The 13161-nt window shown below is 41.8% G+C and overlaps 1 protein-coding gene across 6 annotated transcripts in view; it reads left to right on the forward strand.

Moving 5' to 3' along the window:
* LOC129756408 (uncharacterized) overlaps positions 1-13161 on the forward strand; it is a 434792-nt gene that overhangs the window by 49138 nt on the left and 372493 nt on the right. The window lies entirely within an intron of this gene.

Consider the following 13161-nt stretch of genomic DNA (forward strand, 5'->3'; position numbering starts at 1 on the left):
TATTAAATATTTTTATAATGGTTTTATGAGAGCCATATAAATTGTTAAAATTTGACGTTTCTCTCGCAAGCCAACCAATTACACGCGCAGGATGCGTCCCTCATTTCTTAGGTGTTAATCATTAGTTCAGTAAATGAGGAAAGACTTTTAAATGAAATAAATATGGGATTGATTGTTAATGTCTGGTGGAATAATACCATGAGTTGAAGTTAAATTTCGTTGTCTGATGCTATCTTGAAATCCAAGATGGTGGCTTCCGCTTAGTTTTAAAATATTGTAAATGACTTAAATTCGCATGAAATTCCCACAATGTTGGTGTTGGGTAAAAGATCTAGACGCAGGGTCTGATTAAGCCATCGGGGGGGCCGGGGCAATTTTTCTTGGGGGGCCCCTATGATTCGATTTTTAAATGACACCCCAGAGAATACAAAAGATTTTAAACGAGAATAAGAACTGGAGATAAGTTCTGTATACTGTCTTCAAATAGCCATGATGTCAGCGTAGAAGCAGGGTGGCCAGCGAGTTTCCATTTTCAAATTCCCGGTTTTTTCGATCGAGTTTTTATGATCTTCCCAGTTTGGAAATACATGAATATGATTATCAGGGGTTTTTAAACCAAAATATGACTTTTTTTTCAAATGTTGAACGTAAGGTTATTCAGGTAACGGTGATGCTTTTTGGGATTTCTTTAAAAAATAGTTTAAGCAGGTTTAAATGCAAAGGATTAGAAAATAATTCAGCCCCTTAGAATCAGAGGGATGAGGTGCCAATATCGTCAATTTTGATTTAAGTACTTATACCCATCGATTCTTCATATCTCATTCAACATCTGCTGCAAAACTTTGATTTTGTCTACAATTTATCGATTAAATAAAAACGACGATGTTCCAATTAAAATTTCTTTATAACACAAAATTTGACTATTGAGCTCTGGTTTCTGTATTCTGAAATTTGAAATATAATCATCAACGATGAATTTCGGGTGAATCACGGATCTGCAAATCAAAACTTAACAACTTTAAGTTTGGATTCATGATTCGAATTATAGCTGATTGATCCTGATTATTATTCTTATTTATTTATATTCTCTGCCATTTTGAAAACAGAATTCATTACATTTTATTCCTCCTAAGTTTTGTTTTGATTTTCGTCTTGAATACTGAGTGAGGTTTTCAGTAAACATTTTTAAATATTTTTAGAGCCTGAGTTCTGGGTGCTTGACTTTGGACTTGACATATATATCTAAATTCGGAGTCTGAATTAGAAATCCAACTAGAAAAATAAAATATCGTTATTCTTAAAATTTGAAATCCTCATTCAATTGTGTGTGCTTTTCAAATTCACTTTTTTATTGTGATAATTTCTCAATGTGATTCGTAGCTCATACATTTTAACGATATGTTTTTCTTAACGTTTTTTAATCAATAAAGAATGCGATTACCAGTAAAAGTGCAAAATGTATAATAATATCACACAAACATTTGGGATCTTGTTCTACCTTTTGTGCTTTTTAACCATAAACTATGTTACACGGTGGCTACTCATTTTGAATTTTTCTGTTTTATCGCATTTTCTCCCGCAATTTTTTTTTAATTTCCCGACTCTCGAAGCTCAAAAATTTAATTTAATTTGGAAAAACAATTTTTTCAAACATATGCGAGATAAATTTTTCGCGTTTTTGCCGCTTGTCAAAAATATGTAAATTTATAAATGTCAAAAATAAGTAAATTCACAAAAAAATCTTAATACATTTTAGAACTCGAACACTTCAGAGCATTAAAAGGTATACACTGGTATTTCAAGAAATTCTCGTCTTTTGCCCACATTTTCTCTATGGCATTTGAATCCCGATTTTATATCGCTTTTGAGAAAAAAAATAGTAACATGAATGAAATTTAGAGCTCAATAAGTTAATTTAGAGAAAAAATAATCCATTAAATTTTTTCCCGGTCATTTGAAATTCCTGTTTTTTTCCCGGTTTTCCCGGTTCCATTTTCGATTCCCGGTCCCATTTTCGATTCCCGGTTTTTTCCCGGTTCGTTGGCCACCTTGAGATGGTTTGTGGTATCTGGTAAAATTTGTTATCTAATCACGTGCAAACATTGCGGAAGAGTTTAAAAATTTCACTAAAATAAAAGCTTTGATTTGAGCATCAAAATGCAAAATTCAATTCTCATTTTTTTAACCCTTATCACCAACTAAAATTCTCTGATTTAGAATAATGACTGGATAGATATTTTAAATGTTTTCCATTTCATCATTGATGCTGGCTGTGTTTCATCGAGAAATATTCACCTGAAAACAATTGGGAAATGTTATAAAGATTTGAAGCTGAAATAATTAAAAAAAACTTAATAATTAAATTCAAATTCGAAACTAAAAAATCAGGTTATATTCCGAACCACAATTCAGTGTCTCAAATCTTAATCAGAATTTAAAATCAAGTATTGAGAAACAAAATATGAACAAAACAAAAAAAGGGAGATTCAAAGATTCAATCAGAGCCAATTTTATATTTTTGAAACACAAAAAAAAAACATTTTCTTGAAATGTTAATGAATATGACTCCCATCAGATAAAAAAAAACTTATCAAATTATTATTCTAATTGTGACAAAAGTTTCATTCGATTCCTCCAAAGCCAAAGGGGTATATGTGAAAAAATGATGAAAAATAAAAAAATCAGAATAGATGTTAAATGTTTGAAAAAAGTTTTTTAAAAACGAAGATACTGAGTTCTCAAAATTCAGAAAAATCATAAAACTGAACTTCAGTAATTGAAGAAACAGCACAAGACTTGAAAATTTCAATGATTTGAATCTGGAAAAAGATTAGATACAAAACATAGAAATATTCATGTTTAGAGAACCACTCAACGATATTTGCAACTCTACTTTGAGATCGGAATGATGATAATTTTAGAATGATCAAAATTGAATTGGATATTTACTTCAGTGATAAAAAATTGGTAAAATAAGTTGAAAATATTTCAATACGAATTTCAAGTCTAAGACAGAAATTTTGATGGAAATTTAATAAAGAAACTCAGTACTGTCGATCGGTCCAATTTGAGCAACTACAGTTTTTTTTCTAGATTTTATTTTAAAAAATATGAAAGTAAAAGGGTTTAGAAACCAGCGGATATTTCAATAATAATGATTGAAGAGTGAAAAGTTATAATAGTACCCGGTATTTTCCCGGGCAGAAGACCGGATAAAATTCTAAAATTTTTATCATAAAGCTTCTCTGCACTGTGAACCAGTTTTGGCGAAATTAGCTGCTACATTAGTACAACAACCATTACTTGGATAGTTAACGTAATAATGAACATTATTATTATGCAAGACGTTTGTTTGTAATAAAAATGAGGAAAAGTTTTTCTTTATTATACCTGTTCTTTACAGATTATCCTGACTTATATGTTTCGAATAAAAAGAAAAATGAAAATTTGAAGTGTTTTTCCTCCTATTCCTGCAAATTTTATCCAATTCGGTTTACATAATTTTTGTCCAGATTTTTAGTTTGAAATTTTGAAATTCAATACCAAAATTTTGAAATTCGCAGTCTGAAGAATGCCGGAGAACTCCTCGACTGCTTTCTCTAGGGGAGCCCTTAACTTATGTAAAAGAAAAGCTATTCTAGATATTACCTATATCACGGGGCCCCTTTAGTTGTTATATTTCAAATTTTTTCATTCCAATTTTCTTGCTTTGATTTCTTTTTATAGATTTGTTGAAATTGAAGTGGGCCTCCCTGAGCCGGAAGGCCCGGGGCAATTGGCCATTTTGCCCCCCCCCCATTAGTTCAGCCTTGGCTAAACGAGTAGAAGTTGAATTTCGCTTTCGGATGCCATCTTGAAATCCAAGATGACAGCTTATGCTGAATTTTCAATGGAATGAAAGGGGATTTTCTGAATAACTGTTCAAAAATGGACTTAGGCTCAATCACTTTCAAGTAAAGCATGAATTTTGTTTGTCTTTGAATTTGTTCATTGAATAGGTCAAATCAACATGGTTTTCCAATTTGAAGCTGGAAATTTTCTATAATACTTCTCATCATTTTTCATCTAGACCTTTTCTTAAAACAACTAGCAGCGATATGACCACTATCGAAAACCTTCCTGAGACAAGCTCAGGAACGTAAATGCTTCGAAAGCCGTTGGTCAGTTATCGGTTTCCCCACTTCAGGTTCGGTAAATCTTTCACGTTCTGTTTTTTTTCTATCTTTGTCCACATGACTCTGCTGGCTGATGCACAAAAGATATACAGGGAGACGGTCAAGAAAAATGTTGCAATACCACTTCAATGGAACACAACGTTCCGTTTTGAACAAACTTCACAGAGAAAAAAAAATCAAGGAAAAAACTCAATGGAACGGGTGGCATCGTTTTCGATGATGGTCAAAAAGTAGTCTCCATTTGTACCACCAAGTGCCGGATGCACTTTGGCGGAAGTTTATGTGGACAACTATTTGTCCGTGATAAAAGGGCAACCGATAAAGGAAGATACGGTTGGAAATTGAATTCTGTCTTGTACCGGAAATTGTTGCCCAATCGTTTCTCCGATCAAACTTGCTTAACAGAACTTAGTTTTAATTTTTTGTAATTATTTTCGAGCTCCAGTGGTAGATAAGTTTTTTACAAGACATCCTGAACTGACATCATTAGATATGCGATTTTTTCAACTTTTTTATGAAGCAAAATATGTCCTTTCAATATCTCAGAAAAAAATACTGAATAATGTTTGCCGTTTCACAAACGCCCTTATCGAAGGCCCCATAGGAATGGAAGTAATTAATTGAGCCGAATTAAATATGCTTCCCATTCAGGTAAACAAGCAATTACGCCGAAAGAAAGAAAGCCGCCAAACCGAAAAATAAACTGATACTTATCTTAACCAGGGTCATAAAAAACTAGTCACTGACAATGACAAATGATGCGGTGATTATATTATTAATTTGTCCGAGAGATTGTTGGACCTTTTTTTCTCCCCTGTAACCTTTTTCGATTCGCCATCTTTCACATCGGGCTTTCTCCCTTCTTATTGTGGTCATATTTTGGCTTGTAGACAGGCCGGAACAGAACCAGGACAACAACCAGAACGACGACGACGGAATTTGGACCGAGAGAGAAAACGGAAAAGGTTGCTCATTTATTCAATCACACTCACCGCAGGCTACAGGGGCGAGTGACGACAAATAATCCCTCTTGTTAATTTTCACTTCCTTCCCGGGTTTTGCTACTGGGTTCTCGTTGTTGCTTGCTATTGCTTTCTTTTTACGATTCAGGAAATCGGGATCGTTCGTTTAGAAAGGTAGATATTAGGTTGACCACACAAGTTGAATTTTTGGGAATAATTTCGAGAGTGTTTTCTTGCGATGAGTGTTGAGTTCGGAGATAAAACCTGGACACTTTGTATCGGTTAATAGCATTGGAGAAGGTCGAGTCTAGAAACGGTACTTATTTGATGAACCACTTTTCTGCCATATTATTTAGATTATTTTTTGAGTAACCCGTTACATAAATTTATTTAAGAAAAGTGATTAACAGGATTTTTGAGCGACTAAACTAGTAAAATACGGCTGTAATAAGATAGACATCATGATGTCAATATTACTGAGAAGAAGTAATTTGTGTACAAGTGTGAAAGTTCGCCTGTTTGCTACTCACCGACCATCCATGGAATGTATTTGTGTGATGATCCTCAGTGTTACACTGATGTGTTATTATATTCGAGATGGAGCTTATTTGACGTCACATGAGTAACACCTACATACTTGCTTTACTATATTATTGAACGTTGTCAACCTCCAAGATTCCAAGGACTTGGAAACCCATTTGCAATAGAAAAGGTTGAATGAGATCTTCTCCGGGACAAATCTAAGGTGAAACTTCTACATATGGGTAGTGGGTTAAAGGGCTAAACTAGAAGAAGTCGAATTTCGCTATCTGACGTCATCTTGAATTACAAGATGGCGGCTTCCGCTGAACTTTAAAATACTATAACCGATTAAATAATCATCTTGTTTTGATCGCCGTTGAGATATATTCTTACTTAATTTTCAGCATCTCTGCGAGTTATGAAATTCAAGGTAGAATATATAGACAGAAATGAAAGTATTATAGGCGGAAAGATCAAAGCTAGAGCGCTTTGGGTAGAAGAAATTTAATAGTTGGTGAAAATGTGAGCAGAGCTTTTGATTTGTGAACAGCTTTTGAACTACTTGCATGATTCTTTGCCCCTCGTCGTTTCAATGTTGATAGATAGCGATGAAGAAACCTATCGCATTCCTACCCACATTGAAACACGGACGAGTTGAACACATGAGATGGTACCCGATCGGGCAAAAAATCACTCAAGCAGCTATCACAAAGAAACAGCAGATGGGAGTCCAAGTCCGCGCTTAAGCGCTCATCGGCTTACATACTCAGTTTCAAGTCCAAACTCCAGCATATATACCCTGCCTCTTGTTGCGATTCAAGTCGAAGGACCTCTCCTCTGACGACTCGAGGTTCGGCCTTTACTCGTAACTCGAGGCTCGCTTGGTTTCCACGACTATCGTGCGCTCCGCTTCTGTTCGAGATCACTGCAAGAGACCAATGATTTTGGTCTCATTGGGTTTGGCTCGAGGCCCTCTCCTCTTTGCCCGTTCATGTGCCGAATCGACTGCAGCTCATCCTGGACACGCGCCTGCCACAGCACACGTCCGAGGCTTTACGAAACTACTTGGATGATTCCCGGTGAAGACGTCATCCTAAACCGACTCGAGTGACTCACTCGCCGACGACGTGAAGTCACTCTATCAGAGAGTATTTTGCAACGGTAAATACTCTTCCCCCTACGAGCTCGACTGCTAAGAAGGTATTATCTTATCCCCGCAGCTCCCGTCGTAGGCATCGCGTTCACCACGTACCTAACAGCTCGGAATACGCAGAAAGTAGAGTCTTATCTTTGTATGCTTTACTGCTAGGTTTGGACGCACACTAATCGAATGCCCCCCGCTAAAAGGGCATTCTACTCCGACCGTGGTCCGGTCTTCTGCCTTCCTTTGGCTAGCAACTTTGGGGCTGGCAACCCTAGGCAGCTTATCCTGGACTCGCGCCTGTCACAGCACACGCACGGGTCTTTTACGTTTACGACTCAGTTGAATCCCGACGTTGATATCATCCTACCCGACTCGAGTGGCTCATCCAATGGTGACGTGAGACCACTCTACCCGTGAGTATTCCACGACGTGAATACTCTTCCCCCTACGAGTTCGACTGCGGAGAAGGTCATGTCTTATCCCCACAGCCTCCGTCGCAGGGGGCGCGTTCGGCTGGGATACTCCGTGTTTAACCTTTGTATGCTTTACTGCCAGGTTCGGACGCACATTAGTCAGATGCTTCCCGACTGGTGCTGGTTCCAACTCCTCTGCATGTCAGTCATGAACGGGTGAACCAATCGCTGACCACCCGCCTAGTATTGGCATCCTCACACATCCTCCGCACGATGTTGTCGGCAAACATGTAAGTGCGTACCCCTTCAAGCCTCGGACAATTGAACACTATGTGCTTTGGTGTTTCAAGTTGGACAGAATGGCGAGGCCACGTGTTCAAACCGATGCTGGTACTGCATGAAGCATCCGTGACCAGTCAAGAACGGTGTCATGCAGAAATCCATCCAAAATCCAACGTTAGGGATCAAGCGATGGGTCCACCAGCCACGTTCCGAGCTGTCCCACTGGTGCTGCTAGCTGGACATCGAGCCCTCTCTGGCATATTTCCGTACATCGGGCTTGTGCCTGTGCTCGTAGCAGAAGATATCTTCCTTTAGCAAGAACGAGATGTGCATGACCAACATCAGCCGAAATTGCCGCTCTTTTACAGGCGTAGTCGACGTGCGCCGTAAAGCTCCGCCGATCGTTGACCATCACCCCCAGGTACTTGATCGCACGCTTGGAATCGATTGCGCGTGGTCCTGCCGCAATCGTCCCTGATTGTGCTGAAATCGGGCTGGTAATCAGGGCCATCTCGGTCTTGTGGTGAGCAAGACGCAAGCTCTTGGAGCGCATCCAACTTTTCACCTTCTTGATCGCTACTGTGGCGAGTAGATGGACCTCTTCGGTTGATGGGCCCGGTACATTTCCACAATACCGTGCCAAGAATCGATCCATGTGGAACACCTTCCGAGGCACTCACTGTTTCCAGTCCCTCACCGGTCATATACTGTAGTTGGCGATTGCGGGAGTCTAAACTACAACGTTAGGGATGCCATCCGATCCCGGAGCTTTATTCAGCTAGAGGGACTTAGCAATGTCCCGTAGTTCCTCTAACGAAATCTTGGCCATGACAATTTTGTAAGCGTCGCCCCAGGGGTTGTCATTGTCGTCCTCGCAGAGTTGCCTGAACGTGCCTTTTTTCTTACCTTGATCACCTTGCAGAGGGCAGACTTGCTTAGGGCACTCTTCGCTCCGCACTCGCTGACGGGGACATCGCTCTCTGCATATGTCGCCTAGCCCGTAGGCAGCTAGTACGTAGGTTCGCGAATTCCGTCGTCGTCCTGTTGTGCTCCTGTTGTCGTACCCCTTCTACCTACCCGTGTACTTGTGCCCACACGATAACGAATTGCAAAGTGATAGCTATCGATGAACGCATCGCTTACCCTCCAGTCGCTCGTCCAGCCCGGACTACAGAAGGTGACGTCAATGATGGACTCGCTCCCATTCCTGTGGTTGGTCTTGCTAGGGCTTCCAGTAGAAGCTGGCCAAAGTCTTCGACTATCTCCAGCTCGTTGCCGTCGATCGTGACCTTGTTATTACTTGACAAGCGGGTTCGGTAGGTCTCGGATCCGCAGGCCAGCATGTACTTCGTCTTGGACGTATTAATCATCATCCCAATCCTTCCTGCTTCGCGTTTCAGTTTGCGGTAGATCTCCTCCACCGCCGCAGATGATCTGCCGACTATATCAATGTCATCGGCAAAGCAGATAAGTTGACTGGATCTGTTGAAAATCGTGCCCCGTATTTCGCCCACCGCTCGTCGAATAACACCTTCTAGCGCCACGTTGAACATCATGCAGGAAAGACCACCACCTTGTCGAAGCCCCCTGCGCGATTCGAATGAACTCGACAATTCACCCGAAATCCGTACACAACACTGCGTTCCATCCATCGTCGCCTTGATCAGTCTGATCAGCTTCCCGGAAAAGCCGTTCTCTTCCATGATTTTCCATAGCTCGTTACGGTCGATCGTGTCGTATGCGGCTTTGAAGTCGATGAATAGATGGTGCGTAGGGACTTGGTGTTCCCGGCATTTTTGGAGGATTTGCCGTAATGTGAATATCTGGTCCGTCGTTGACCGTCCCTCCATGAAGCCGGCCTGATGACTTCCCACGAATCTGTTTGTTTGTGGCGTTAGGCGGCGGAGTAGGATTCGGGACAACACTTTGTAGGCGGCATTGAGGACAGTGATCGCTCGGTAGTTCTCACAGTCCAGTTTGTCGCCCTTCTTGTAGATAGGGCATATTACCCCCTCCTTCCACTCCTCCAGTAGCTGATCTATGTCCCAGATCCGGACTATCAACCGGTGTAGGCAATCGGCCAACTCGTCCGGGCCCATTTTGATGAGTTCAGCTGCGATGCCATTCTTCCAGCCGACTTGTTTCTATTCAGATGGCGAATGGCTTCCTTAACTTCACTCATCGTTGGGAGTGGCTCCTCTACGTCGTTGGCTACGCCGGCGATGTACCTTCCCCCACCGTCTTGATCTCCTGCATGTGCGCCGTTCAGGTGTTCATCGAAGTGCTGCTTCCACCTTTTGACCACCTCATGATTGTCAGTCAGGATGCCTCCGTCCTTATCCCGGCACATTTCGGCTTGCGGCACAAAGCATTTGCGGGATGCGTTTTCGGATTCTTGGGAACGATGCAGCTGCTCCAGCTCCTTGAGCTCCTCCTCCTCCAGGCGGCGCTTTTTCTCCTGTAAAATTCGGACTCGCTGCCTCTTCCGCTGTCGATGATTTTCCACATTTCGACGGGTGCCTCTCTGCACAACTGCCGCCCGTGCGGCATTCTCTTCGTCCATCACCCTCCTACACTCCTCGTCAAACCAGTCGTTCCGTCGAGTTCGCTCCACATAACCAATGACGTTCTCCGCAGCACTGTTGATGGCTGTCTTGATGGTATTCCAACAGTCCTCGAGAGGGGCTTCGTCAAGCTCGCCCTCTGCCGGCAGCGCTGCTTCGACCGATTGCGCGTAGTCTGCCGCGACCTCAGGTTGCTTCAGTCGTGTGATATTTAACCGAGGCGAGCGCCGTTTTCGTGTGTTGTTCACAACGGAGAGTTTTGGGTGCATCTTCACCATCACCAGATAGTGATCTGACTCGATGTTGGCGCCTCGACAGGATCTGACGTCGATGATGTCCGAGAAGTGCCGGCTGTCAATCAAAACGTGGTCGATCTGTGATTGCGTTTGGTACGGTGATCTCCAGGTGTACTTGTGTGGGAGGCGGTGCTGGAAAAAGGTACTACGTACGGCCATTCGTTTGGAGGCGGCGAAATCAATAAGTCTTAGGCCGTTTTCGTTGGTCAGCTGGTGCGCACTGAACCTTCCAATTGTCGGTTTTAATTCCTCCTCCTGGCCGACCTGAGCATTAAAATCCCCGATGACGATCTTGATATCATGTTTTGGGCAACGTTCGTATTCACGCTCCAGCTGCGCGTAAAATTCGTCTTAGTCGTCACCGGTACTTCTGAGGTGAGGGCTGTGCACGTTGACCATGCTGATGTTGAAGAACCGGCCCTTGATTCTCAACCGGCACATTCGTGAGTTGATCGGCCACCACCCGATCACGCGCTTTTGCATCTTTCCCATCACTATAAAAGCTGTTCCAAGCTCGTGTGTGTTGCCGCAGCTCTGGTAGATGGCACGACCATCTGTGTACGTTAGTACCGTGGAGCCCTTCCAGCATAACTCCTGCAGCGCTACGATGTCGAATTCGCGGCTCTTCAATTCGTTGGAGAGCACGTGGGTACTGCCCACAAAATTTAGAGATCGGCAGTTCCATGTTCCAAGTTTCCAATCGCTAGTCCCTTTTCGTCGCGTGGGTCTTTGCCGATTTCCATCCGAAATTTGTTGTTCGTTGTTCGTTGCATATGTTTTTTGTAGTAACGGGCTCGCAAGGCCCGCAGCTAACCTTACTATCTCGCAGGAGGACCGTCGTGATGTTGCTGTTTTGGGTCCCGAACACCACCAGGACGTTGTTGCACTCCGCACGCCGCCCCTGACATGGAGAACAGATGCGTACTTGCCCTTGAAGGCAAACAATAGATCAACTAATTGGTCGCAAAATACTCTCTCCCCAACAGGAAAGCCAAGCTTTTGAAAAGCTCCCTTATCTACAAACATACGTAATTGTGACATTTATTTATGCCCTCTACTTATGACTCACCGGATGAAGGTTCTCAAAAAAGCAGTACTCCGAGTGTGAGACGCAGTTCTTAAAAACTTGGAAAAAGCTACGTTAATTTGAAAAACAAATTATTAAACCGTAAGATGATACGGGCTGAGACAAAATTTAGTGAAGTTTTAAGAGATATATCTTCAGCTTAAGGGAATGCGATAATAACTTCCAGAACCCCCATGTTCTGAGCTCATAACATATTTTAACAACACTTGAGAATCTTTCTTATTCTTTTCAACACCACAGTTTACTTTTCCATGAATTATATTTGTGCCGTGTTCCATTTAAAAAATATTATCACCATAAAGGCATTTGCATTTGAATGTAAATAAAATAAAAAGCACGCTATTAAACACTTTTCTTAGTGAAAATTGTAATTATAATGAAATTTTTAACGTTACACCTTGTATGAAACATCAAAACGTGCTCGAATGACTGAGCCGAAATAATTTGTTATGTAGATTAGCTCATTTCGGTTTTGCGGTTCCTGTTCCAGAGACTTTTCATCAACCCCATAGTTTCCCCACCCAGAAACCACAAAGCCCTCTCTCATCTACTCTTCTGTTGACATAGTTGTTGATGTTGGTCCTGAAAACCAAAAAGCAAAACTGATATACACCGGGCCGGATGAACGTTGAGAAAATTCCCCAAATTAGCACCTTTACCCAAACCCTTTTTCCGGGAGAGGCCAATCTGGAACAAAAGTTTGGTCATTTCAAACTAGCAAAGTACCTACTCGGTTCCGCTCCCCTCGGTTGTCTTCCCGCCGCTCGCTCAAGAAAAGTGTGAATCATGACCGGCCGGCAGGACAACCCAAATCTGGTCGGACGCTGGCAAAAATCCAGCTTTCCGGTAACGGACGATTGGACTTTTACGGAACATGAAGGCAAAACTTTCCCCCGGATCACATGAGTGAAGTGGTTTTTCTCGGAAAGAAGACCAAAAAATGAAGTTATAAAGTCCGTTCGTTGAAAGGAAGGCAAACCAACAAGAGAGAGAAAAAAAAAGTAAACACACATGTCCCCAATATTAGATGGCAATAAAAATCTACAAATGGGATATTTATGGCACCTTGGTCCCTCAGGGTCTCCGGTCAGCGAGCGCGATACAGAGAGAAGTCCCGAGAGGACAATTGTCCGGGACAGGACCATGACTGGCGGATAGCGATCTTTCATCCTAATTGACTCGCATTAAAAAGTGCTTATATTTTGTTCGCCATTACCGGTGCTTGTTGGTTTTTTTTCCCTTGGAAAAGGACCCGATTTTTTTCTGTTACTTTTTCTACCCAGTTTGTTGCTGCTGCCACCAGTGAATGTTGCACGATAAGTCGTGACAAATTGGGTGGATCGTAAATTAAGATGCAATTTATACCGTGCCTTCTCGGTCTTTTCTGGAGAAAAGAAATTGAAATGGCTCCTTTTGGCGAGGAACGGCTGGAGAAGGCTAATAGAAATGTACATTCCTTTTTACTTTAATGGGACTCACAATTGAAAAAAGACTTCAACAGGCTGACATCTTTGATATTTTTTTTACTCAGATAAATAAATATTTGGGAATTTACTCAATTGATATTTTGTATTATACTTCACTACTTCCAAGCATTCAACATATATGTAGATAATCTTCTGTTAAGTAAGGGAACCTAGCAATGAAAGTAAAATGAGCAGAAACCCCTGAATTCCTTCTCAGATAAGCAGCCACATCCGTAGTAAACCACCCACC

Source organism: Uranotaenia lowii, chromosome 3 (genome assembly GCF_029784155.1).
Source record: "Uranotaenia lowii strain MFRU-FL chromosome 3, ASM2978415v1, whole genome shotgun sequence".
Taxonomy (NCBI): domain Eukaryota; kingdom Metazoa; phylum Arthropoda; class Insecta; order Diptera; family Culicidae; genus Uranotaenia; species Uranotaenia lowii.